Source organism: Bufo bufo, chromosome 2 (genome assembly GCF_905171765.1).
Source record: "Bufo bufo chromosome 2, aBufBuf1.1, whole genome shotgun sequence".
NCBI lineage: Eukaryota > Metazoa > Chordata > Amphibia > Anura > Bufonidae > Bufo > Bufo bufo.
This window is the reverse complement of record NC_053390.1, coordinates 232,060,011-232,085,335: the sequence shown is the minus strand read 5'-3', so window position 1 is coordinate 232,085,335 and position 25,325 is coordinate 232,060,011. Positions and strand designations below refer to the sequence as shown.

At 44.9% G+C, this 25,325-nt stretch overlaps 1 protein-coding gene across 2 annotated transcripts in view; it reads right to left on the bottom strand.

Moving 5' to 3' along the window:
• The window catches only part of ADGRD1 (adhesion G protein-coupled receptor D1), a 957,528-nt gene that overhangs the window by 336,468 nt on the left and 595,735 nt on the right, over nt 1–25,325 (bottom strand). The window lies entirely within an intron of this gene.

Sequence of the window (25,325 nt, the reverse complement as noted above, 5' to 3'; positions counted from 1 at the left end):
AGCTCCCAGGTAAGTATGAATCTTTTACTATTGTACTGTTGCTAGTAACCCGCTGCCACCAATGATCGGGGGGGGGGGGGGGTAGATGGGAGGCCGCACACTGGCCACCAATGTTGTTAATGCTATAGAGGGAGGGGGGCCAATGGGGGGCGCACACTGTGCCACCAACGATTACAATAGAGGGAGAAAGGGGGGGGCGCACACTGTGCCACCAACGATTTATTACAATAGAGGGAGGAAGGGGGGGGGGCGCACTGGCCACCAATGATATTCAAACTGGGGAGGGGGGAGGTGGGGGGGGTCTGCCCCATGCTGCCTGGCAGCCCTGATCTCTTACAGGGGGATATGATAGCACAATTAACCCCTTCAGGTGCGGCACCTGAAGGGTTAATTGTGCTGATCACAGCCCCCTGTAAGAGATCGGATGCTGCTAGGCAGCAGGGGGCAGTCATGTACACAGTTTGTAGTATATTCTAACTAGAAGCGTCCCCATCACCATGGGAACGCCTCTGTGTTAGAATATACTGTCGGAAATGAGGTTTCACGATCTAACTCATATCCGACAGTATATTCTAACATAGAGGCGTTCCCATGGTGATGGGGACGCTTCAAGTTAAAATATACCATCGGATTGGAGAAAACTCCGATCCGATGGTATAAAAGGGACTCCAGACTTTACATTGAAAGTCAATGGGGACGGATCCGTTTGAAATTGCACCATATTGTGTCAACGTCAAACGGATCCGTCCCCATTGACTTGCATTGTAATTCAGGACGGATCCATTTGGCTCCGCACGGCCAGGCGGACACCAAAACGACTTTTTTTTCATGTCCGTGGATCCTCCAAAAATCAAGGAAGACCCACGGACGAAAAAACGGTCACGGATCATGGAAAAACGGGACCCGTTTTTGCGGACCGCAAAAAAATACGTTCGTGTGCAGGAGGCCTAAGTTGGAAGCAGCTATTATTATGACTCTATGTTGTGCAGTTTTCAATAAAGGTCCAGCGGGGTGTTATGGGTCCTTGCACAGTCTGTCACTATCCAATCAGTGCTGCCAGACTTTGCAGGGACACCTAGCTGAACCTTCATTGCAAATTGCTAGTAATTCATTTAGAATGTCTAGCATGAATAATAAAGGAATGGCACCTTATACAAGAGATGCTCCAGAATTCTTATTATGAGTAGAATGCAAGTATTTGCTAAAACAAGCGAGGTTACAAGACCTCTTTTAAACCCGGACATATCCCCATCTTCACCCCTCCGGCTCCCCTGATATGAGCATCAGAGCATTTCATGCTCCGATGCTCTCCTTTGCCCTGCGTGTTTTTTCAGAGATTCGGTGACATAACGGACTTTCCATATGGACTGCTAGAAAGAGCAGTGAGCCCAGTGACGTCACCGGCACTAATGGATGGGCTTAAGAGCTGCCCTAGCCTGTTAAATGGCTAGGGCAGCGCTAAAGCCCGTCCATCAGAGCCGGGAACACTGCTAGGCGGAAATCTCTGCCTATTAGTGGTATTATATATTATTATGCACTGTATATTATATATTATATATGCATTATACACTGCTCAAAAAAATAAAGGGAACACACAAATAACACATCCTAGATCTGAATTAATTACATATTCTTCTGAAATACTTAGTTCTTTACATAGTTGAATGTGCTGACAACAAAATCACACAAAAAAAAAAATGGAAATCAAATTTTTTTAACCCATGGAGGTCTGGATTTGGAGTCACCCTCAAAATTAAAGTGGAAAAACACACTACAGGCTGATCCAACTTTGATGTAATGTCCTTAAAACAAGTCAAAATGAGGCTCAGTAGTGTGTGTGGCCTCCACGTGCCTGTATGACCTCCCTACAACGCCTGTGCATGCTCCTGATGAGGTGGCAGACGGTCTCCTGAGGGATCTCCTCCCAGACCTGGACTAAAGCATCTGCCAACTCCTGGACAGTCTGTGGTGCAACGTGACGTTGGTAGATAGAGCGAGACGTGATGTCCCAGATGTGCTCAATTGGATTCAGGTCTGGGGAACGGGCTGGCCAGTCCATAGCATCAATGCCTTCGTCTTGCAAAAACTGCTGACACACTCCAGCCACATGAGGTCTAGCATTGTCTTGCATTAGGAGGAACCCAGGGCCAACCGCACCAGCATATGGTCTCACAAGGGGTCTGAGGATCTCATCTCGGTACCTAATGGCAGTCAGGCTACCTCTGGCGAGCACATGGAGGGCTGTGCGGCCCTCCAAAAAATTGCCACCCCACACCATTACTGACCCAATGCCAAACCGGTCATGCTGGAGGATGTTGCAGGCAGCAGAACGTTCTCTATGGCGTCTCCAGACTCTGTCACGTCTGTCACATGTGCTCAGTGTGAACCTGCTTTCATCTGTGAAGAGCACAGGGCGCCAGTGGCAAATTTGCCAATCTTGGTGTTTTCTGGCAAATGCCAAACATTCTGCACGGTGTTGGGCTGTAAGCACAACCCCCACCTGTGGACATCGGGCCCTCATATCACCCTCATGGAGTCTGTTTCTGACCGTTTGAGCAGACACATGCACATTTGTGGCCTGCTGGAGGTCATTTTGCAGGGCTCTGGCAGTGCTCCTCCTGTTCCTCCTTGCACAAAGGCGGAGGTAGCGGTCCTGCTGCTGGGTTGTTGCCCTCCTATGGCCTCCTCCACGTCTCCTGATGTACTGGCCTGTCTCCTGGTAGCGCCTCCATGCTCTGGACACTACGCTGACAGACACAGCAAACCTTCTTGCCACAGCTCGCATTGATGTGCCATCCTGGATAAGCTGCACTACCTCAGCCACTTGTGTGGGTTGTAGACTCCGTCTCATGCTACCACTAGAGTGAAAGCACTGGCAGCATTCAAAAGTGACCAAAACATCAGCCAGGAAGCATAGGAACTGAGAAGTGGTCAGGTCACCACCTGCAGAACCACTCCTTTATTGGGGGTGTCTTGCTAATTGCCTATAATTTCCACCTGTTGTCTATCCCATTTGCACAACAGCATGTGAAATTGATTGTCACTCAGTGTTGCTTCCTAAGTGGACAGTTTGATTTCACAGAAGTGTGATTGACTTGGAGTTACATTGTGTTGTTTAAGTGTTCCCTTTATTTTTTTGAGCAGTGTATATTATTATGCACTGCACGATACAGCTCAGGGCAAGGGAGAGCATTGGAGCATGAAATGCTCTGATGTTCATATCAGGGGGGCCGGAGGGGTGAAGATGGGGCTCCCTTTAAGGGAATATATGTATACTTTTTTACCGGTATCACCGGGTCGGTGCACATAACTGTGTTATTCTCCTTAAAGGGAACCTGTCACCGGGATTTTGTGTATAGAGCTGAGGACATGGGTTGCTAGATGGTCGTTAGCACATCCACAATATCCAGTCCCCATAACTCTGTGTGCTTCTATTGTGTAAAAAAAAACGATTTTATACATATGCAAATTAACCTGAGATGAGTCCTGTCCCTGACTCATCTCACATACAGGACTCATCTCAGGTTAATTTGCATATGTATAAAATCGTTTTTTTTACACAATAGAAGCACACAGAGCTATGGGGACTGGATATTGCGGATGTGCTAGCGGCCATCTAGCAACCCATGTCCTCAGCTCTATACACAAAATCCCAGTGACAGGTTCCCTTTAACTTCTTTTAGGAAGGCTTAAAGGGGTTTTTCCACTTCAGCAAATAGCATTTATTATGCAGAGAAAGTTTCCATGGTTACGACCCCCCTGCGGTCCAGCAGCATGGCCATGCTGGTACATTATAGAAAAAAGCACCAGCCTACGTGAGCTCCCACGGTCCCGGCCACCAGAGAGGCTGGCATTTTTTCTTATAGTGTGCAATCACGACCACCGCTGATAAATTACAGGGTGGTTGTAACCATGGAAACGAGCAGTGTATAATGTGATGTAAAAATGAACCAAGCCAGCAAAGGAGACAATATGGATAATATCAGTACATTAGTAAGTGGCTTGTATTAACTTTCTTTACATGATAAATGGATGCAGACACCACACATGTAACATTAGTGTGCTGTCCACATTTTTTGCAGCCCCATAGAAATGAATGGGTCCGCATTTGATCCGTAAAAAATGCAAACCGAACATACGTTCGAGGCCTAAGTGTGTATACATATGCACATGACCGGGGGCTGTCTTAAAGGGCTGTCTCACTTCAGCAAGTGTCATTTATTATGTAGTGAAAGTTAATACAAATGTCACTTACTAATGTACTGTTATAATCCATAATTTTATTATCCACTTTTTTCTATAGTGTACAAGCACGGCCATGCTGCTGGACTGCAGGGTGGTCGTTACCATGGAAACTTTCTCTGCATAATAAATGCTATTTGCTGAAGTGGCAAAACCCCTTTAACTGTAGTTTACTATCTGACAGTATCTTCAATGTGCATGCATTGGAGCTACTGTGGCACCAAAATATAGCCCTGCTCCACATACGCCATGTGATTCATGAGGATGTGTGCGGATATGTTTTGTGTAGGTAGTCCAGGGCATGCGGGTCGATCATGGCCCACCTGTCTTGGGCCTAAATGTAAGATGTTCCACCACTCCCATATCTGTGACCCAGAACAGAATGGACACCAGAATAGGTGTCATCTTGGTGTAATCTTGGTCTCATGATGTCAAAATGTGAACAGCATGAGGACTGTTTAAATACCAATTTTAATTGAACCAGGAAATTTATTGGACGATTCATGGATCAAACATCTGTTGTGAATTTTGCCGTTAAGCTTATGGTTAGAGAACAGCAAGTTGTGCAAAAAGTACTGAAACATTGAACAGCTGGACATGTGCATTCAAATATTTAGAGAAAGTCACATTAAGTTCACCTATAAAGGTTAGAGTGAATTTTTGGTTCATCTTGAAATTTTACCCACAAGCCAAATATCCCTAGTAGTATAATTTAATAGACCCAAATGACCAAGTATGGAAAGCAATATGACCTGCTCAGCCCATACACCGAGCCTTTAAAACAATGGATCTACCCCATAGGCATGAATAGGTCAGCGTGTTATCTATTGAAAAAATCAATAGAAGCTTTGAATAAATTGATGTGAATATGAGCCCTTAGAGAAGCATTGGAAATTTAGCTTTGAAAAAGAAAAGCTAAAATGCATGATGACTGTAATCGGACCACAAACTGTCAAATATACATTGTAAGAACAGATGGTTTATGAGCAGTAATCAATTCACACGCCACTTATTTATCACAATGCCAAAGTGAAACTTATACAAATTTATGTTCCATGGGAGTACCAATAATACAGAGCCTAGCCCAAAAATTTATCACCATCCATATGGAACCACTTAAAATTTTCAGTATTAAGTAGACTCCGCATCACCATGCTGCCAGGGCTATTACCCATCCACAGAAACAGTCTGTCCCTTGTCCACCAGGCAACAAATATCATGTTCTCCTGCCAATAGTGACAAGCCTCAATACAAAAGGCTTCAATGTCATTTATGGTGAGGTTTTGTTTAACATCAATGTAGATCAGCAAGCTTTTAAATTCGAGAAAACTGTCTTCCCTTGATGAGTTAAAATTTCTGCAGCCTCTAGTGACAATCTAATGAAACGATCCCACCCTGGCAATGCATCGCTATTGTGCAGATGGTATTCATAAACAATTCATCTACGTTTCCAAAAGTCCGGTGGGTCAAAACCTTCTGCTAAATGTATTAAATGTTCATGGATTAGTCTGAAACGCTGTTATTCTTGCCTCAATGGTTTCCATTTTTTCACTTTGCACAATGTACCGATTCACTGAAGTCTGTCTGCATGGGGAATATTAAATCGAAGATCTTCCTTCAGCTGTCTCCGAAGGACAATTCTCCTTCTGTCTTGTTCTAGCGAGTTCAAATCACTGTATATAAATTTTAGGTTTAATGGTGATAGGTGTCTGGTCGTAAACTTTTTTAATGCATTGTCTACTTTCTTCACTGGTATCCAAAATATCACGAGGGCTTAATGGCCACTTAGGGAGATGATTGCTTTAATATTGTTACCACTACCTATAGAAAGCAAGCCGAGCAAAAATGAGCTGGTAAACCTAAAAGAAAATACATTTGTCATAAAAATGAATATTATTATGAGCTTCATAAATGGAGTGTACTCCTGGTCAGAGATGACATAAAAAAACTGTCTGTTTTGTCTGAACCCCTCGATGTCAGCAGTTGGCGTTAATAGTCTGGACCACGTGCTATAACAGCAATATGCCTATGTGGTTGAGACCCAAAATAACAGTGGTCTGACTGTACAGTCTAGGACTCTCCACAAAAGACTGCATTCACACAACAGTGACAAAAGGCCACTAAGAATAGATGCACTGTCATGGCCATTTTGCATCCATATGTGCATCCATTTTCTGCCATTTTGCATCAGTTTTTTCCATTTTGCATTCATAATGTCACCCCATAGTGGCCCCTGGACATCACATAGCCCTCATAGTTTCCCCCAGTATGAATAAGGTCCCTCATAGTGTCCCCCAGTATGAATAATGCCCCATTAGTGCCACATCAGTGCAAGGAATTCCCCCATGAATGCCCCCTGGACATCACATGGCCCACATTAGTGCCCTCAGTTTTGCTTGTGTAAAAAAAAAAAAAAACCTCACCAATCGACTTTCAAGTGCAAGGACAGTCGCTCCTCACTTCATGCAGAAGGTCCTTCGCTCCCAGCGTGATGACGTCATCGTGCACTCCCAGCATGGTTTACTCACATTGGGAGTGCATTGTCATGTTATCTTTCAGAGAGAGCAGGTCCTTCTGCATGAAGTGAGGAGTGACTGTCTCTGCATTTCCAAGTAGATGAGATTAGTAATTTTTTTAATTTTATTTTAAACCATAAAAGGCAATTTTTCACTAGTATACCCATTTTTAACAAAGGGTGCACTCCTGTTTAAACAGCTATTAAAAACTGTCCTATTGATTTCAATGGCAAACGTCTTGCCATGAAAATAATAGGACATCTACTATTTTTTTGACGGCTATTCACTGGTCATTAAATAATCGACCATGTGAATAGCTCCATTAATTTCATGGTTTTTAGGTTTCCTGTGAATATGGCCTAACACTAGTCTGACTGCGGCCTGGGCACCCAGTGAAAAGCCCCAGGCTCTGCTCTCATGCACATCGGGAGGTGAACCACCACAATGACAAATAACACATGGAAATTTGTTGTAAACTAACTTTATTCAAATGCAGGAAATGTGTCCTTTTGATACTCAACTGCACAATGATCTTTAACACTTCTCAGCCAGGATAAGAGGCCACAAATTCTACACATTTCAACATGGAAGGCCACACATTTTGGCGGGCTACCTGAGTCTTCTACTGATACTTGCCTCCCATCTAAATGTCTAGTTTGGGACTAACGGATATCCTCCACACTTTCTCTCTCCTCATGGGCTTCTCCCCTTTCTCCCTAGGCTCGGCTTCAATTACTTGTAGGTCCTCAAGGACTCTGGCTATACAGGAACGAACGCTTCACCATTGGTCTCACTATCATGTTACATCAGCCAAGAGTTTTGGGAAAAGACCTGTCCCATTTTATAAATCAGATTCCAGGTTGATAGCTCAGCAGCATCCCCATGCTGGACACTGAAGTCTGTGACTCTATTTTCCCCTGTCAGCAACAGAGTTTGCCCTTCCAAACGGTCTAAAAATGCAACTAAAGACAACAAATAAAAAGATTAATGAGCTAGACTGTAAAGAAATCTAGATTTAGTGTGAATCCGATACTGTTAGCAGATATATAATTCCATATGGATATATTTTACCCCAAAAATGTTAATAAAATACAATTTCATGTTTAGAGAAACAAAACCAAGTGATGCATGTTTTATGTTGTGCCTAATAGGGATGAGCGAACCCGAACTGTATAGATTTCGAACTGTATACATTTTCGTAAAAGTCCGGGTTCGGGTTCGGTGTTCGTCGCTTTCTTGGCGCTTTTTGAAAGGCTGCAAAGCAGCCAATCAACAAGCGTCATACTACTTGCCCCAAGAGGCCATCACAGCCATGCCTACTATTGGCATGGCTGTGATTGGCCAGTGCAGCATGTGACCCAGCCTCTATTTAAGCTGGAGTCACGTAGCGCCGCACGTCACTCTGCTATGATCAGTGTAGGGAGAGGTTGCAGCTGCTGTTAGGGCCAGATTAGACAGTGATTAAGTCTGCAAAAACACTCTTCAGTGATCGATCTACAGCTGTGGATCATTGAACTGCTGCTATTTAATTGCTCACTGTTTTTAGGCTGCCCAGAGTTTTTTTATGTCACTTTTTTCTTGGGTGATCGGCGGCCATTTTGTGTCTTGTGGTGCGCCAGCGCAAGCTGCCACCAAGTCCATTTAACCATCAATAGTGTGGTTATTTTTTTGCTATATCCTACTTCAGGGGCTTGGTTGTGCTTGCTATTTTATTGAGGGGTAAAATACAATTGCCAAAATAGCAGTACCCTAAATCTGGTGTTTCAGTTGTGGCTAGCCAATTGTAATACTGTCTGCTGTCTGCCGAAGCACAGTTTTTGTTCTGGGTTGAATACAATTCCCAACTTAGCAATACCCTAAATAATTTTTTTCTGCTGTATCAGGCCAAGTTTAAATCGATCCATAAAAGGGTATATTAGATTTAAGGTGCGGATAGTGTCATCCTCAATAACTTCACATGCTAGCGTGCATTTCCAAGTTTAATTCTGTCCGTAAATGTATACCTGTCACCCAGCGCCTAAATAATAGGCCTAAAATTTATATTCAGCTAAATCTGTGTTTATTTCTGAGGCTGGTCAATTGATTTAGTGTCTGCCAAAGCACAGTTTTTGTTCTGGGTTGAATACAATTCCCAACTTAGCAATTCCCTAAATAATTTTTTTCTGCTGTATCAGGCCAAGTTTAAATCGATCCATAAAAGGGTATATTAGATTTAAGGTGCGGATAGTGTCATCCTCAATAACTTCACACGCTACCGTGCATTTCCAAGTTTAATTCTGTCCGTAAACGTATACCTGTCACCCAGCGCCTAAATAATAGGCCTAAAATTTATATTCAGCTAAATCTGTGTTTATTGCTGAGAATGGTCAATTCATTTAGTGTCCGCCAAAGCACAGTTTTTCTTCTGGGTTGAAATACAATTCCAAACTTAGCAATTCTCTAAATCAGTGGTTTCTGCTCTATCAGGCCTACTTTAAATCTATCCATAAAAGGGTATATTAGATTGAAGGTGCGGATAGGGTCATTCTCAATAACTTCACACGCTACCGTGCATTTCCAAGTCTAATTCTGTCCGTAAACGTATACCTGTCACCAAGCGCCTAAATAATAGGCCTACAATTTATATTCAGCTAAATCTGTTGATACTGCTGTGGCTGGTCAATCTATTTAGTGTCTGCCAAAGCACAGTTTTTGTTCTGGGTTGAAATACAATTCCCAACTTAGAGCAGAAACCACAAATTTAGGGAATTTCTATCAGGCCAAGGTTAAATCTATCCATAAAAGGGTATATTAGATTGAAGGTGCGGATAGTGTCATCCTCAATAACTTCACACGCTACCGTGCATTTCCAAGTTTAATTCTGTCCGTAAACGTATACCTGTCACCCAGCACCTAAATAATAGGCCTACAATTTATATTCAGCTAAATCTGTCGTTACTGTTGTGCCTGTATTAGTGTAATACGGTACCTAAATAGATAGCCAGATAGTGTTAGGTGCCTGTAAAAAAAGGCCTGAATTTGAATTCAATACATTGGGCCAAATAATTTTTTTCTTATTGTGGTGAACGGTAACAATGAGGAAAACATCTAGTAAGGGATGCGGACGCGGACATGGTTGTGGTGGTGTTAGTGGACCCTCTGGTGCTGGGAGAGGACGTGGCCGTTCTGCCACAGCCACACGTCCTAGTGAACCAACTGCCTCAGGTCCCAGTAGCCAGCAGAATTTACAGCGATATTTGGTGGGGCCCAATGCCGTTCTAAGGATGGTAAGGCCTGAGCAGGTACAGGCATTAGTCAATTGGGTGGCCGACAGTGGATCCAGCACGTTCACATTATCTCCCACCCAGTCTTCTGCAGAAAGCGCACAGATGGCGCATGAAAACCAAGCCCATCAGTCTGTCACATCACCCCCATGCATATCAGGGAAACTGTCTGAGCCTCAAGTTATGCAGCAGTCTCTTATGCTGTTTGAAGACTCTGCTGGCAGGGTTTCCCAAGGGCATCCACCTAGCCCTTCCCCAGGGGTGGAAGAGATAGAATGCACTAACGCACAACCATTATGTTTCCTAATGATGAGGACATGGGAATACCACCTCAGCACGTCTCTGATGATGACGAAACACAGGTGCCAACTGCTGCGTCTTTCTGCAGTGTGCAGACTGAACAGGAGGTCAGGGAGGAAGACTGGGTGGAAGACGATGCAGGGGATGATGAGGTCCTAGACCCCACATGGAATGAAGGTCGTGCCACTGACTTTCAGAATTCGGAGGAAGAGGCAGTGGTGAGACCGAGCCAACAGCGTAGCAAAAGAGGGAGCAGTGGGCAAAAGCAGAACACCCGCCGCCAAGAGAGTCCGCCTGCTATTGGCCACCGCCATCTGGGACCCAGCACCCCAAAGGCAGCTTCAAGGAGTTCCCTGGCGTGGCAGTTCTTCAAACAATGTGCTGACGACAAGACCCGAGTGGTTTGCACGCTGTGCCATCAGAGCCTGAAGCGAGGCATTAACGTTCTGAACCTTAGCACAACCTGCATGACCAGGCCAAAGCATGAACTGCAGTGGAGTAAACACCTTAAAAACAAGGAACTCACTCAGGCTCCCCCTGCTACCTCTTCTGCTGCTGCCGCCTAGGCCTCTTCCTCCGCCTCTGGAGGAACGTTGGCACCTGCCGCCCAGCAAACAGAGGATGTACCACCAACACCACCACCACCTCCGTCACCAAGCATCTCAACCATGTCACACGGCAGCGTTCAGCTCTCCATCTCACAAACATTTGAGAGAAAGCGTAAATTCCCACCTAGCCACCCTCGATCCCTGGCCCTGAATGCCAGCATTTATAAACTACTGGCCTATGAAATGCTGTCATTCAAGCTGGTGGACACAGACAGCTTCAAACAGCTCATGTCGCTTGCTGTCCCACAGTATGTTGTTCCCAGCCGCCACTACTTCTCCAAGAGAGCCGTGCCTTCCCTGCACAACCAAATATCCGATAAAATCATGTGTGCACTGTGCAACGCCATCTGTGGCAAGGTCCACCTAACCACAGATATGTGGACCAGTAAGCACGGCCAGGGACGCTATATCTCCCTAACTGCACACTGGGTAAATGTAGTGGCGGCTGGGCCCCAGGCGAAGAGCTGTTTGGCGCACGTCCTTCCGCTGCCAAGGATCGCAGGGCAACATTTTTGCCTCCTGTTGCCTCCTCCTCCTACTCTGCTTCCTCCTCCTCTTCTTCCACCTGCTCATCCAGTCAGCGACACACCTTCACCACCAACTTCAGCACAGCCCGGGGTAAACGTCAGCAGGCCATTCTGAAACTCATATGTTTGGGGGACAGGCCCCACACCGCACAGGAGTTGTGGCGGGGTATAGAACAACAGACCGACGAGTGGTTGCTGCCGGTGAGCCTCAAGCCCGGCCTGGTGGTGTGCGATAATGGGCGAAATCTCGTTGCAGCTCTGGGACTAGCTGGTTTGACGCACATCCCTTGCCTGGCGCATGTGCTGAATTTGGTGGTGCAGAAGTTCATTCACAACTACCCCGACATGTCAGAGCTGCTGCATAAAGTGCGGGCCGTCTGTGCGCGCTTCCGGCATTCACATCCTGCCGCTGCTCGCCTGTCTGCGCTACAGCGTAACTTCGGCCTTTCCGCTCACCGCCTCACATGCGACGTGCCCACCAGGTGGAACTCCACCTTGCACATGCTGGACAGACTGTGCGAGCAGCAGCAGGCCATAGTGGAGTTTCAGCTGCAGCACGCATGGGTCAGTCGCACTGCGGAACAGCACCACTTCACCACCAATGACTGGGCCTCCATGCGAGACCTGTGTGCCCTGTTGCGCTGTTTCGAGTACTCCACCAACATGGCCAGTGGCGATGACGCTGTTATCAGCGTTACAATACCACTTCTATGTCTCCTTGAGAAAACACTTAGGGCGATGATGGAAGAGGAGGTGGCCCAGGAGGAGGAGGAGGAAGAGGGGTCATTTTTAGCACTTTCAGGCCAGTCTCTTCGAAGTGACTCAGAGGGAGGTTTTTTGCAACAGCAGAGGCCAGGTACAAATGTGGCCAGCCAGGGCCCACTACTGGAGGACGAGGAGGACGAGGATGAGGAGGAGGTGGAGGAGGATGAGGATGAAGCATGTTCACAGCGGGGTGGCACCCAACGCAGCTCGGGCCCATCACTGGTGCGTGGCTGGGGGGAAACGCAGGACGATGACGATACGCCTCCCACAGAGGACAGCTTGTCCTTACCTCTGGGCAGCCTGGCACACATGAGCGACTACATGCTGCAATGCCTGCGCAACGACAGCAGAGTTGCCCACATTTTAACGTGTTCGGACTACTGGGTTGCCACCCTGCTGGATCCCCGATACAAAAACAATGTGCCCACTTTACTTCCTGCACTGGAGCGTGATAGTAAGATGCGCGAGTACAAGCGCACATTGGTAGACGCGCTACTGAGAGCATTCCCAAATGTCACAGGGGAACAAGTGGAAGCCCAAGGCGAAGGCAGAGGAGGAGCAAGAGGTCGCCAACGCAGCTGTGTCACGGCCAGCTCCTCTGAGGGCAGGGTTAGCATGGCAGAGATGTGGAAAAGTTTTGTCAACACGCCACAGCTAACTGCACCACCACCTGATACGGAACGTGTTAGCAGGAGGCAACATTTCACTAACATGGTGGAACAGTACGTGTGCACACCCCTCCACGTACTGACTGATGGTTCGGCCCCATTCAACTTCTGGGTCCCCAAATTGTCCACGTGGCCAGAGCTAGCCTTTTATGCCTTGGAGGTGCTGGCCTGCCCGGCGGCCAGCGTTTTGTCTGAACGTGTATTCAGCACGGCAGGGGGCGTCATTACAGACAAACGCAGCCGCCTGTCTACAGCCAATGTGGACAAGCTGACGTTCATAAAAATGAACCAGGCATGGATCCCACAGGACCTGTCCATCCATTGTGTAGATTAGACCTTAACTACCTCCCCTTAACCATATACACTGCGTGCAGAATTATTAGGCAAATGAGTATTTTGACCACATCATCCTCTTTATGCATGTTGTCTTACTCCAAGCTGTATAGGCTCGAAAACCTACTACTAATTAAGCATATTAGGTGATGTGCATCTCTGTAATGAGAAGGGGTGTGGTCTAATGACATCAACACCCTATATTAGGTGTGCATAATTATTAGGCAACTTCCTTTCCTTTGGCAAAATGGGTCAAAAGAAGGACTTGACAGGCTCAGAAAAGTCAAAAATAGTGAGATATCTTGCAGAGGGATGCAGCACTCTTAAAATTGCAAAGCTTCTGAAGTGTGACCATCGAACAATCAAGCGTTTCATTCAAAATAGTCAACAGGGTCGCAAGAAGTGTGTGGAAAAACCAAGGTGCAAAATAACTGCCCATGAACTGAGAAAAGTCAAGCGTGCAGCTGCCAAGATGCCACTTTCCACCAGTTTGGCCATATTTCAGAGCTGCAACATCACTGGAGTGCCCAAAAGCACAAGGTGTGCAATACTCAGAGACATGGCCAATAGTGATGTCGCGAACATAAAATTTTCAGTTCGCGAACAGCGAACGAGAACTTCCGCAAATGTTCGCGAACTGGCGAACCGGGCGAACCGCCATAGACTTCAATAGACAGGCGAATTTTAAAACCCACAGGGACTCTTTCTGGCCACAATAGTGATGAGAAAGTTGTTTCAAGGGGTCTAACACCTGGACTGTGGCATGCCGGAGGGGGATCTATGGCAAAACTCCCATGGAAAATTACGTAGTGGACGCAGAGTCGGGTTTTAATCCATAAAGGGCATAAATCAACTAACATTCCTAAATTGTTTGGAATAACGTGCTTTAAAACATCCAGTGTGTGTATACGATCAGGTATGATGTTGTATCGATCAGGTAGTGTAAGGGTTACGCCCGCATCACAGACATTGACAGACCAAACTCCCCTTTTAATGCACCGCAAACAGTTCATTTGCACAACCGCAAACTCCCCATTTGCACAAGGTTGGATACCAAGCTAGCCACGTCCCGGTGATGTCATTGAAGGTTTCTTCCTCCACCCAGCCACGTACAACACCAAGGGTCCCCGAAAGGTCAATTGAATTGATTTTTCGAACGGGGAGATGGTTAAAAAAACGCTGGCTCCCTCCCCTTTGTTTTTATCCACGGTGACTGCGTCTGCGCCGTGCAATTTACTGTCACACCCGATATGAGTGGTATTTTCTGTAGTACTATTCTCATCAGTTTAATCCCTCTAACGTCCCCAATCTGGGTGCCATTTATTGAATAGATTTTTCGAACGGGGAGATGGTATCAGTGGTTGGCACTGGCAGTGGGCACACTACAGTCAGTAGAAGCGGGCCTGACACACACTGGCAGCAGGCAAGCAACTGAAATTACACTAAAGTGTAAAAATTAAATGCCTTATTTATCGGCAAGCTACTGTGCCACCCGGTATGAGTGGTTGGCACTGGCAGTGGGCACACTACAGTCAGTGGAAGAGGGCCTGACACACACTGGCAGCAGGCAAGCAACTGAATTTAGACTACTGTCTAAAAATTAAATGCCTTATTTATCGGCAAGCTACTGTGCCACCCGGTATCAGTGGTTGGCACTGGCAGTGGGCACACTACAGTCAGTGGAAGCGGGCCTGACACACACTGGCAGCAGGCAAGCAGCTGAAATTACACTAAAGTGTAAAAATTAAATGCCTTTTTTATGCAAAGTCCTGTGCCAGCCGGTATGAGTGGTGGGCACTGGCAGTGGGCACACTACAGTCAGTGGAAGTCAGCCTGACACACACTGGCAGGCAACTAACCTTAGATTAAAGTGTAAAAATTAAGTGCCTATTTTTTAAGCAAAGTCCTGTGCCACTCGGTATGACAGGGGTGGGCACTGGCAGTGGGCACACTACAGTCAGTTGAAGTCGGCCTGACACACACTAGCAGCAGGCAAGCAGCTGAAATTACATTAAAGTGTAAAAATTAAATGCCTTTTTTAAGCAAAGTCCTGTGCCAGCCGGTATGAGTGGTGGGCACTGGCAGTGGGCACACTACAGTCAGTGGAAGTCAGCCTGACACACACTGGCAGGCAACTAACCTTAGATTAAAGTGTAAAAATTAAGTGCCTATTTTTTAAGCAAAGTCCTGTGCCACTCGGTATGACAGGGGTGGGCACTGGCAGTGGGCACACTACAGTCAGTTGAAGTCGGCCTGACACACACTAGCAGCAGGCAAGCAGCTGAAATTACATTAAAGTGTAAAAATTAAATGCCTTTTTTAAGCAAAGTCCTGTGCCAGCCGGTATGAGTGGTGGGCACTGGCAGTGGGCACACTACAGTCAGTGGAAGTCAGCCTGACACACACTGGCAGGCAACTAACCTTAGATTAAAGTGTAAAAATTAAGTGCCTATTTTTTAAGCAAAGTCCTGTGCCACTCGGGATGACAGGGGTGGGCACTGGCAGTGGGCACACTACAGTCAGTTGAAGTCGGCCTGACACACACTGGCAGGCAACTAACCTTAGATTAAAGTGTAAAAATGAAGTGCCTTTTTTTTAAGCAAAGTCCTGTGCCACACGGGATGACAGGGGTGGGCACTGGCAGTGGGCACACTACAGTCAGTTGAAGTCGGCCTGACACACACTAGCAGCAGGCAAGCAGCTGAAATTACACTAAAGTGTAAAAATTAAATGCCTTTTTTATGCAAAGTCCTGTGCCAGCCGGTATGAGTGGTGGGCACTGGCAGTGGGCACACTACAGTCAGTGGAAGTCAGCCTGACACACACTGGCAGGCAACTAACCTTAGATTAAAGTGTAAAAATTAAGTGCCTATTTTTTAAGCAAAGTCCTGTGCCACTCGGGATGACAGGGGTGGGCACTGGCAGTGGGCACACTACAGTCAGTTGAAGTCGGCCTGACACACACTGGCAGGCAACTAACCTTAGATTAAAGTGTAAAAATGAAGTGCCTTTTTTTTAAGCAAAGTCCTGTGCCAGCCGGTATGAGTGGTGGGCACTGGCAGTGGGCACACTACAGTCAGTGGAAGTCAGCCTGACACACACTGGCAGGCAACTAACCTTAGATTAAAGTGTAAAAATTAAGTGCCTATTTTTTAAGCAAAGTCCTGTGCCACTCGGGATGACAGGGGTGGGCACTGGCAGTGGGCACACTACAGTCAGTTGAAGTCGGCCTGACACACACTGGCAGGCAACTAACCTTAGATTAAAGTGTAAAAATGAAGTGCCTTCTTTTTAAGCAAAGTCCTGTGCCAGCCGGTATGAGTGGTGGGCACTGGCAGTGGGCACACTACAGTCAGTGGAAGTCAGCCTGACACACACTGGCAGGCAACTAACCTTAGATTAAAGTGTAAAAATGAAGTGCCTATTTTTTAAGCAAAGTCCTGTGCCACTCGGGATGACAGGGGTGGGCACTGGCAGTGGGCACACTACAGTCAGTTGAAGTCGGCCTGACACACACTGGCAGGCAACTAACCTTAGATTAAAGTGTAAAAATGAAGTGCCTTTTTTTTAAGCAAAGTCCTGTGCCAGCCGGTATGAGTGGTGGGCACTGGCAGTGGGCACACTACAGTCAGTGGAAGTCAGCCTGACACACACTGGCAGGCAACTAACCTTAGATTAAAGTGTAAAAATTAAGTGCCTATTTTTTAAGCAAAGTCCTGTGCCACACGGAATGACAGGGGTGAGCACTGGCAGTGGGCACACTACAGTCTGTGGGCCTGCAGCTCCTCACACACAGGCAGGCCAGGCAACTGCAATATGTATATAAAGGAAAAAAAAAAAGCAGACTAATGTTGCAGCCCTAAAAAGGGCTTTTTGGGGTGCTGTCAGGACGCTGTCCTTACAGCAGAGATCAGATGAGTCTTTCAGGACTGGAGTGGACACTGAATTCACTAGCCTAGCTATCGATTTCCCAATTAAATCAGCAGCAGTTACAGTCTCCCTCCTCTCACTAAGACTGCAGCTTCAGAATGAATCTAAAATGGATGCTGTGCAGGAGGTGGGAGGGTCTGGGAGGGAGGGTATGCTGCTGATTGGCTGGAATGTGTCTGCTGACTGTGAGGTACAGGGTCAAAGTTTGCTCAATGATGATGTATAGGGGGCGGACCGAACATCGCATGTGTTCGCCCGGCAGAGGCGAACGCGAACAAGCTATGTTCGCCGGGAACTGTTCGCCGTCGGATAGTTCGGGCCATCTCTAATGGCCAAGGTAAGAAAGGCTGAAAGACGACCATCACTGAACAAGACACACAAGCTGAAACGTCAAGACTGGGCCAACAAATATCTCAAGACTGATTTTTCTAAGGTTTTATGGACTGATGAAATGAGAGTGAGTCTTGATGGGCCAGATGGATGGGCCTGTGGCTGGATTGGTAAAGGGCAGAGAGCTCCAGTCCGACTCAGACGCCAGCAAGGTGGAGGTGGAGTACTGGTTTGGGCTGGTATCATCAAAGATGAGCTTGTGGGGCCTTTTCGGGTTGAGGATGAAGTCAAGCTCAACTCCCAGTCCTACTGCCAGTTTCTGGAAGACACCTTCTTCAAGCAGTGGTACAGGAAGAAGTCTGCATCCTTCAAGAAAAACATGATTTTCATGCAGGACAATGCTCCATCACACGCGTCCAAGTACTCCACAGCGTGGCTGGCAAGAAAGGGTATAAAAGAAGAAAATCTAATGACATGGCCTCCTTGTTCACCTGATCTGAAACACATTGAGAACCTGTGGTCCATCATCAAATGTGAGATTTACAAGGAGGGAAAACAGTACACCTCTCTGAACAGTGTCTGGGAGGCTGTGGTTGCTGCTGCACGCAATGTTGATGGTGAACAGATCAAAACACTGACAGAATCCATGGATGGCAGGCTTTTGAGTGTCCTTGCAAAGAAAGGTGGCTATATTGGTCACTGATTTGTTTTTGTTTTGTTTTTGAATGTCAGAAATGTATATTTGTGAATGTTAAGATGTTATATTGGTTTCACTGGTAAAAATCAATAATTGAAATGGGTATATGTTTGTTTTTTGTTAAGTTGCCTAATAATTATGCACAGTAATAGTCACCTGCACACACAGATATCCCCCTAAAATAGCTAAAACTAAAAACAAACTAAAAACTACTTCCAAAAATATTCAGCTTTGATATTAATGAGTTTTTTGGGTTCATTGAGAAAATGGTTGTTGTTAAATAATAAAATTAATCCTCAAAAATACAACTTGCCTAATAATTCTGCACTCCCTGTATTATTGTACACCAGGGCACTTCCTCATTCAATCCTATTTTTATTTTCATTTTACCATTATATTGCGGGGCAACCCAAAGTTGAATGAACCTCTCCTCTGTCTGGGTGCCGGGGCCTAAAAATATCTGACAGTGGCCTGTTCCAGTGTTGGGTGACGTGAAGAATGATTCTCTGCTATGACATGAAGCCTGAATCTCTGCTATGGGACCTCTCTCCTCTTTCTGGGTGCCGGGGCCTAAATATCTGACAATGGACTGTTCCAGTTTTGGGTGACGTGAAGCATGATTCTCTGCTATGACATGAAGCCTGATTCTCTGCTATGGGACCTCTCTCCTCTTTCTGGGTGCCGGGGCCTAAATATCTCACAATGGACTGTTCTAGTTTTGGCTGTCGTGAAGCCTGATTCTCTGCTATGACATGAAGACTGATTCTCTGCTGACATGAAGCCAGATTCTCTGTTATGGGACCTCTCTTTAATTGATATTGGTTAATTTTTATTTATTTTATTTTTATTTTAATTCATTTCCCTATCCACATTTGTTTGCAGGGATTTAACTACATTTTGCTGCCTTTTGCAGCCCTCTAGCCCTTTCCTGGGCTGTTTTACAGCCTTTTTAGTGCCAAAAAGTTCGGGTCCCCATTGACTTCAATGGGGATCGGGACGAAGTTCGGGTCGGGTTCGGATCCCGAACATTTCCGGGAAGTTCGGCTAAACTTCTCGAACCCGAACATCCAGGTGTTCGCTCAACTCTAGTGCCTAATGATCTAAGTTGTAAAATAATTTTTAAAGAACATCAGGATTTTCTCCTCACTTCTGGCCATTAGTGGTTTCGATAATATGAAATATGACAACTACAGTGCTCTACAGTAGGTTGTGTGAGCACTAAAATGACATAAACAGTAATTACAGCATTTCTACCAGTAAGGGATGCACAAATAAACTATATGGACAAAAGTACTGTAACATAGCTCTTAACCCCTTAGGGACACAGCCTTATTTCACCTTAAGGACCAGGCCATTTTTTGCCAATCTGACCAGTGTCACTTTAAGTGCTGATAACTTTAAAACCCTTTGACTTATCCAGGCCATTCTGAGATTGTTTTTTTGTCACATATTGTACTTCATGACACTGGTAAAATGAAGTAAATTTTTTTTTATTTTTTTTCATTAAAAAATACCAAATTTACCAAAGTTTCAGTTTCTCTACTTCTGTAATACATAATAATACCCCTAAAAATTGTGATGACTTTACATTCGCCATATGTCTACTTCATGTTTGAATTATTTTGGGAATAATATTTTATTTTTTGGGGATGTTACAAGGCTTAGAAGTTTAGAAGCAAATCTTGAAATTTTTCAGAAATTTACAAAAACCCAATTTTTAGGGACCACTACAGCTCTGAAGTCACTTTGCGAGGCTTACATAATAGAAACCACCCAAAAATGACCCCATTCTATAAACTACACCCCTCAAGTTATTCAAAACTGATTTTACAAACTTCGTTAACCCTTTAGGTGTTGCGCAAGAGTTATTGGCAAATGTGGATGAAATCTGAGAATTTCATTTTTTTGCCTAATTTTCCATTTTAACCCATTTTTTCCACTAACAAAGCAAGGGTTAACAGCCAAACAAGACTGTATCTTTATTGCCCTGACTCTGCCGTTTACAGAAACACCCCATATGTGGCCGTAAACTGCTGTACGGCCACACAGCCGGGCCTAGAGTGAAAGGTGCGCCGTTTGGTTTTTGGAAGGCAGGTTTTGTTGACACCATGTCCCATTTGAAGCCCCCCTGATGCACCCCTAGAGTAGAAACTCCATAAAAGTGACCCCATCTAATAAACTACACCCCTCAAGGTATTCAAAACTGATTTTACAAACTTTGTTAACCCTTTAGGTGTTGCACAATATTTAATGGAAAATAGAGATTCAATTTCAAAATTTCACTTTTTTGGCAGATTTTCCATTTTAATATTTATTTTTCAGTTACAAAGCAAGGGTTAACAGCCAAACAAAACTCATTATTTATGGCCCTGATTCTGTAGTTTACAGAAACACCCCATATGTGGTCGTAAACTGCTGTACGGACACACGGCAGGGCGCAGAAGGAAAGGAATGCCATACGGTTTTTGGAAGGCAGATTTTGCTGGACTGGTTTATTTACACCAAGTCCCGTTTGAAGCCCCCCTGATGCACCCCTAGAGTAGAAACTCCAAAAAAGTGACCCCATTTTAGAAACTACGGGATAGGGTGGCAGTTTTGTTGGTACTAGTTTAGAGTACATATGATTTTTGGTTGCTCTATATTATACTTTTTGTGCGGCAAGGTAACAAGAAATAGCTTTTTTGGCACAGTTTTTTTTTTTTGTTATTTACAACATTCATCTGACAGGTTAGATCATGTGGTAATTTTATAGAGCAGGTTTTCATGGACGCGGCGATACCTAATATGTATACAATTTTTTTTATTTATGTAAGTTTTACACAATGATTTCATTTTTAAAACAAAAAAAAGTTTTAGTGTCTCCATAGTCTAAGAGCCATAGTTTTTTCAGTTTTTGGGCGATTATCTTAAGTAGGGTCTCATTTTTTGCGGGATGAGATGACGGATTGATTGGCACTATTTTGGGGTGCATATGACTTTTTGATTGCTTGCTATTACACTTTTTGTGATATAAGATGACAAAAAATGGCTTTTTTTACACCGTTTTTATTTTTATTTTTTTACAGTGGTCATCTGAGTGGTTAGGTCATGTGATATTTTTATAGAGCCGGTCGATACGGATGCGGCGATACCTAATATGTATACTTTTTTTTTATTTATGTAAGTTTTACACAATGATTTCATTTTTGAAACAAAAAAAATCATGTTTTAGTGTTTCCATAGTCTAAGAGCCATAGTTTTTTCAGTTTTTGGGCGATTATCTTGGGTAGGGTATGATTTTTGCGGGATGAGATGACGGTTTGACTGTTACAATTTTGGCGTACATGCAACTTTTTTTATCACTTTTATTACCTTTTTTGGGAAGTAAGGTGGGCAAAATTTCAATTTCATCATAGGTTTTTATTTTTTATTTTTATGGCGTTCACCGTTCGGGTAAAGTAACATGACCGTTTTATAGATCAAGTCGTTACGGACGCGGCGATACCAAACATGTGTAGGGAATTTTATTTTTTTCATTTTTAATCAGTGATAAATGTGTTTTTTGATTTTTACTTTTTTTCACTTTTTTTTTGTCCCAGACCCACTTAGTTATTGAAGATCCAGTGGGTCTGATGTCTGTATAATACAGTACAGTACACTATATAATGTTTTGTACTGTATTTTATTTACACTTTGTCTGAACAGATCTATGCATTTAGCACAGATCTGTTCAGCACCATGGACAGCAGGATGCCTGAGAATGCATCCTGTTGCCATGGGAACCTTCCCCGTCTGCTCAATAGTGGCCAGAACTGCGCAGATGGGGAAGGGTAAGGAGGGGGGCTGTCTGGGGGCTCTCTCCCTCTCCATCAGGGGGCTCCAAAGGCACAGCAGCCCCCCAATGGAGGAGGGAGGGAGCTCCCTGAGCTGTTAACCTTTTCCATACAGCGGTCCGTACGGACCGCGGTATGGAAAGGGTTAAACGGCTGACATCGCATTACAGATGTCAGCCGTTTATACCAGGGTGTCAGCAATGTGCTGACACCCTGGTATACCCACTGGCCACCAATGATTATTCAAGAGGAGGCGGGTGGGGGATCGCGATACCGCCTGCCGCACCGCCCGCCTCCCGCACCGCCCGCAACACCCTCCCTGCACCACCCGCCACCATAATATCATTCAGGGGTGCAGGGGGGGTGAAACATATATATTTTAGGAATAATAAAGTTTCTGATCACCGCGGAGATCAGAAACTGCAGAAAGCGCAGCAAACCGCAGGTCTGAATTGACCTGCGGTTTGTTGCGATCGCCGACATGGGGGGGTCACGAGACCCCCCCCGCGCATTTAGCCGAGGTGCCTGCTCAATGATTTGAGCAGGCAACGACTTCCGATCACAGCCCGCTGCGCGGCGGTGATAAGAAATACACTGGGCGTACATGTACGCCCTGTGTCCTTAAGTACCAGGTCATAAGGGCGTACCTGTACGCCCTATGTCCTGAAGAGGTTAATCATTCAATTCAGGTTTTTAATTCAGTCCCATTGCCTATACCAGGCATCCTCAAACTGCGGCCCTCCAGCTGTTGCAAAACTACAACTCCCAGCATGCCCGAACAGCCTACAGGTATCAGCCTACAGCAGGGCATTGTGGGAGTTGTAGTTTTACAACAGCTGGAGGGCCGCAGTTTGAGGATGCCTGGCCTATACTATCATGCAGTCTGCCTTTACAAACATTCCTGGATCATTCTAAAGAGCTCAATGAATTTCAGAGTGATACTGTTATAGGATGATACTGCTGCAACAAGTCAGTTTCTTAAAATTTCTTCATTGCTAAATATTCCACGATCAACTGTAAGTGGTAATATTATAAAGTAGAAGTGTATTGGAACCACAGCCACTCAGTCATGAAATGGTAGACCACGTCAAGTTACAGACCACAAGGTGCTGAGACACAATTATGCATAAAATTTGCCAGTGCTCTGCTGACTTATAGGGGGTGTCCCATGAAAAATATTCTATAGTTTTCGAACCAGCACCTGGATCTGAACACTTTTGTAATTGCATGTAATTAATGTGAGTGATTTAATAAAATGTATCTGTATAGCACCACCTGCTGTTAGTTTTTTCTTATTTCTTTGTCCTTCTTACTGAGAAGGCTGCACGTGCTCAGTGTCATCCTTCAACTGCCTTCTGAGCTGTGATAGGAAGAGAGCTGCAGCATAAAAGACACACCCCCTGAGCTGCCACAGAAAAAACTCCCCCTTCAGCTGATATAAATCTAGCAGAGCAATGAATTGGGATACCCCTGGATCCATGTGAGGTACAGGACTGGTTCTAGCTTTGTTAGAAAGAGATTGTCATGTACTATATGATGTAATTTTTTACATTAATCATGGGATAACCTTTTTAATAACTGCATCTCTGGCATTAACGTCAATGCAAGAACTGTGAGCCGGGAGCTTCATGGCATGGGTTTCCTTGGCCAATTAGCTGCAGGCAAGCCTTACATCACCAAGCACAATGCCAAGCATCAGATGTAGTGGTATAAAAGCTACCACTGGACTCTGAAGCAGTCGTAATGTATGGATGAATCACACTTCTGTATGTGGCAGTCTGCTGGACGGAAATTATCTGCCTGACTGTATAGTGTCAACTGTAAAGTTTGGTGGAGGTGTTTTTCAGGGGTTGTCCTATGACCCTTAGTTCCAGTGAAGTGAAATCTTAATGCCTCAGCATACCAAGAGATTATGGACAATTGCATACTTCTATTTTTATGAAAAAGTTCGAGGAAGGCCTTGTTCTGTTCCTGCATGACTGTGCCCCAGTGCACTAAGAAGGCCCATAAATACAAGGTTGGGTGAGTTTAGTGTAGAAGAACTTGACTGGCCACACAAAGCCCTCAACTCCATCGAACGCTGTTGGGATGAATTAAAAAGGAGATTGTGAGGCATACCTTATCGAACAACATTAGTTGTAACCTCACAAATGCTCTTCTGGATGAACGGGCACAAATTCCCACAGACACATTGCAAAATCTTAGGCTGGGTTCACACTTGAGCGTTTTACAGCGCGTTCAAACGCGCTGTAAAACGCTCAACACATGAAAACCAATGCTTCCCTATGGCCCTGGTTCTCACTTGAGCGTTTTACAGCGCGTTTGAACGCTCTGAAAAACGCCCTACGCTCAAAAAAGTTCTTGAGCTTCTTTGGGGCATTTTGTCACGCGTTTGCGGCCATAGGACACTGCTGTCAATCACACAAACGGGCATAATATGCGCGTTGACTATGGACAAAAACGCACACAAAAACGCGCGTTAAAAGCGCATATCAAATACGCTCAAGTGCTAACCCAGCCTAAGAGAAGATTTTCCAGAAAAGTGAAAGCTGTTTTAGCTGCGAAGCAGAACCAACTCCATATTAATGTTTATGGAATTAGAATGGGATCTCCCAATACTTTTTTGATGTACATCTTTAACCTATAATCACAGACACTATTTCGTATAAAATAAAATATGCAATAAGTCTCAGGTAGATAAAACGAATGAATACTGAACTCCATGTTTTTCCAATAGAATTCAGTTCATACATATAAGCCAAGGCTAATAAAGCAAAGCAAACAACCATTGGGCATTTCAAACCAATTTGTTTTCTAATCACATGGTGGCTTTAATCAGAAATAAGCATTGCAACTGCAATTTCCCAGCAGCTCACATGCAGAATGTAAGCCTGGAGCTAAATGCACACATAGAATGAATGCTGTGGATCTGCATCTCGTAATACAGTACTACAGGGAGATGTCGTTTCAACAGATCTCATCTATACACTGCAGAGATTTTCCACATGGAATTTGACCTGAGTTATGGATTTTTAAATAATTGGCATATTCATTTCTGCTTTGGATCTTTACTGTGGATTTTATTGCTCAATGTAGAGGAATGAGATCCACAGCGAAATCTGCACGTTATAAATTCTGAAATCTGCAAGCAGGTTTGCAGTGTAAAATCGGACCCAGGTGCACTTGCTCCAGGCAAAAGCTAAAACCAGTTTTGGTTTGAAGTGGAGGTGTCCCTCAAGATTTCCACCCATAATCCACCCGGGATTATGAGGAAGTACTCAGCACATGGGTAGGGATTCATTCTATTTCCAGAAGGGTTTCCAAAACCGTTCTG